Genomic DNA, 3,779 nt, shown 5'->3' on the forward strand with positions numbered 1-3,779 from the left:
GTGCCTTAACCTAACCCGTATTGTGCCTTAACCTAACCCGTATTGTGCCTTAACCTAACCCGTATTGCGCCTTAACCTAACCCGTATTGCGCCTTAACCTAACCCGTATTGCGCCTTAACCTAACCCGTATTGCGCCTTAACCTAACCTATATTGCGCCTTAACCTAACCTATATTGCGCCTTAACCTAACCTATATTGCGCCTTAACGTAACCCGCGTTGCGCCTTAACGTAACCCGCGTTGCGCCTTAACGTAACCCGCGTTGCGCCTTAACGTAACCCGCGTTGCGCCTTAACCTAACCCGCGTTGCGCCTTAACCTAACCCGCGTTGCGCCTTAACCTAACCCGCGTTGCGCCTTAACCTAACCCGCGTTGCGCCTTAACCTAACCCGCGTTGCGCCTTAACCTAACCCGCGTTGCGCCTTAACCTAACCCACGTTGGGCCTTAACCCAACACACGTTGGGCCTTAACCCAACACACGTTGGGCCTTAACCCAACACACGTTGGGCCTTAACCCAACACACGTTGGGCCTTAACCCAACACACGTTGGGCCTTAACCCAACACACGTTGGGCCTTAACCCAACACACGTTGGGCCTTAACCCAACACACGTTGGGCCTTAACCCAACACACGTTGGGCCTTAACCCAACACACGTTGGGCCTTAACCCAACACACGTTGGGCCTTAACCCAACACACGTTGGGCCTTAACCCAACACACGTTGGGCCTTAACCCAACACACGTTGGGCCTTAACCCAACACACGTTGGGCCTTAACCCAACACACGTTGGGCCTTAACCCAACACACGTTGGGCCTTAACCCAACACACGTTGGGCCTTAACCCAACACACGTTGGGCCTTAACCCAACACACGTTGGGCCTTAACCCAACACACGTTGGGCCTTAACCCAACACACGTTGGGCCTTAACCCAACACACGTTGGGCCTTAACCCAACACACGTTGGGCCTTAACCTGCTCTGTAATTGTCATACGACGCGTTAAATTAGTGTAGTGTTGCCTAACTGCAACCCCCGCAATATAGTTTGCTACCCGCACTGCCCGGTCCCCAGAGTATCGCTTCATGTTAAACACCTTGCAGCTATACACTGTAATGCGGATGGCAGCAGGACGTACATGCTCAATGCCCTTCGCAGTTGTTCATTGGCATTCGCATGGCGAAGCACAGCCTACGTTGTGGTACGGCTTGTGTCAACTGTCCGCTGATGTTGTACGTCCAAATCACACACTGTACTGCACATTGGTCCTCATGTACTGAATGATACATCGTGGTACATGTGTGACCGTACCACGACTGCGCCAACAACGGCGAACCATACGGTCCAAATATTGTGCACTCAGCTACGTGTCGTCTCCCTATAAGAGCTGGATTGCAGTATGGTATGCCGTGGATGGCGATCAGCATGAGCCGTCTGTTGATGTAGTGGCGCGTGTTGTCAGACGTAGTCGTCTCTTCTCACTCACCGTGATAGCATGGTGCACTGCGTTCCACATCTGCGACATGCGACAGAGGCCGGTTGACAGTCGTTCGCGCAATGGACATCGCATACGTACGGGGGCCACCTTCCACGTGTTCGCGAAGCGTGCACATGTTGTTGCGTGTATGTGGGCAGACATAGTGTGTCGTGACACCTGACACAGGCATGCAACAATCGTTGAATTTGCAAATGGCGATGGACGTCTACGTTTGCTGGTGACGTTACGCAAATGAACAACTGGTAAACCGTTGTGGTGCGGTTGTTCTCGCTAGAGGTGAATCAGTGATGGCGACGATCGGTTGAGCTACCAACCGGTTGTTTCAGCGATACCCACCATGCCCACGAACGTGAATGGCATGTGGGTGTGAAGCGATACGCGGCGGTGGCTGGGTGGGACCGTCCCCGGCCGGTGAGGGGGGGCCTCCCGGCGTGCTGGCCGCGCGGTGCGTGGGCGCACGCGCTACAGCCGGCTGGTGGGGGCGGCCAGTGGCAGGCGCGCCGGCCGACGGAGGCGGCAGGCGGCGCAGCTGCGCGCCGGCGCACCCTGCACGCGGCGCCGTGCGGCCAAAGTAGGTCCTCGCGGGCCCGGTGCGAAGCGCGGTGGACATCTGCAGTGTGCTGGTCCGATTGAGGACTGTGTGCGCTGAGGATGCGCCGCCGCCCGGCGCTCGGCGCCGCGACGCCGTCTGCTGCTCGGTCGCCTCTGCGGTTCTCGCAGGTGGTTTGTATCGCAGCTGTGCGGACGTGTTGGCGCGTTCGCTTCGGCACCCAAGTGGGGCTTTTGTCCTTCTGTGGCGCTGGCGTTGGAGCTGCCGGCCACCGTAGGTGGCGCGTGTTGTCTCCCGCCGGCAATGCCACGACAGCACGCTCCCGGGCCTCTGTCGGCAGCGGCAAGCTCAGTTGGGAGCACGGGTGGTCGCACCTAAAGCGTCTACTCGCCAAACTCCGGGCGATTGCGCCTCTCTCGAACCCGACCAAGTACTTAGGACGGCGCTGCGCGCCGCCGGGACCTGAGAGGGTTTCGAGGTGTATTGTGCAGGGGAGCTCAGCCTCCTCCTGTTTGCAGAATAATTGAGCGGACGCTTGCGTGTTCGCGCGGGCCCCCGGGACACACTCCCGGGCGGCCGGCTGCTCAGCTCTAGTTGACGCAGCTCCCTGGTTGATCCTGCCAGTAGTCATATGCTTGTCTCAAAGATTAAGCCATGCATGTCTCAGTACAAGCCGCATTAAGGTGAAACCGCGAATGGCTCATTAAATCAGTTATGGTTCCTTAGATCGTACCCACGTTACTTGGATAACTGTGGTAATTCTAGAGCTAATACATGCAAACAGAGTCCCGACCAGAGATGGAAGGGACGCTTTTATTAGATCAAAACCAATCGGTCGGCTCGTCCGGTCCGTTTGCCTTGGTGACTCTGAATAACTTTGGGCTGATCGCACGGTCCTCGTACCGGCGACGCATCTTTCAAATGTCTGCCTTATCAACTGTCGATGGTAGGTTCTGCGCCTACCATGGTTGTAACGGGTAACGGGGAATCAGGGTTCGATTCCGGAGAGGGAGCCTGAGAAACGGCTACCACATCCAAGGAAGGCAGCAGGCGCGCAAATTACCCACTCCCGGCACGGGGAGGTAGTGACGAAAAATAACGATACGGGACTCATCCGAGGCCCCGTAATCGGAATGAGTACACTTTAAATCCTTTAACGAGTATCTATTGGAGGGCAAGTCTGGTGCCAGCAGCCGCGGTAATTCCAGCTCCAATAGCGTATATTAAAGTTGTTGCGGTTAAAAAGCTCGTAGTTGGATTTGTGTCCCACGCTGTTGGTTCACCGCCCGTCGGTGTTTAACTGGCATGTATCGTGGGACGTCCTGCCGGTGGGGCGAGCTGAAGGCGTGCGACGCGCCTCGTGCGTGCTCGTGCGTCCCGAGGCGGACCCCGTTGCAATCCTACCAGGGTGCTCTTGAGTGAGTGTCTCGGTGGGCCGGCACGTTTACTTTGAACAAATTAGAGTGCTTAAAGCAGGCAAGCCCGCCTGAATACTGTGTGCATGGAATAATGGAATAGGACCTCGGTTCTATTTTGTTGGTTTTCGGAACCCGAGGTAATGATTAATAGGGACAGGCGGGGGCATTCGTATTGCGACGTTAGAGGTGAAATTCTTGGATCGTCGCAAGACGAACAGAAGCGAAAGCATTTGCCAAGTATGTTTTCATTAATCAAGAACGAAAGTTAGAGGTTCGAAGGCGATCAGATACCGCCCTAGTTCTAACCATAA

At 55.8% G+C, this 3,779-nt stretch overlaps 1 non-coding gene across 1 annotated transcript in view; it reads left to right on the plus strand.

Annotated features, from left to right (window-relative positions):
* The first annotated feature begins 2,654 nt into the window (after window positions 1-2,654).
* Window positions 2,655-3,779, plus strand: part of LOC124590294 — a 1,910-nt gene continuing 785 nt past the window's right edge. The window contains exon 1 of the ribosomal RNA XR_006976512.1: window positions 2,655-3,779. This exon is cut by the window's right edge and continues 785 nt beyond it. This is a non-coding gene — a ribosomal RNA (small subunit ribosomal RNA).

The sequence above is a fragment of the Schistocerca americana genome, unplaced genomic scaffold, assembly GCF_021461395.2.
Source record: "Schistocerca americana isolate TAMUIC-IGC-003095 unplaced genomic scaffold, iqSchAmer2.1 HiC_scaffold_753, whole genome shotgun sequence".
Lineage (NCBI taxonomy): Eukaryota > Metazoa > Arthropoda > Insecta > Orthoptera > Acrididae > Schistocerca > Schistocerca americana.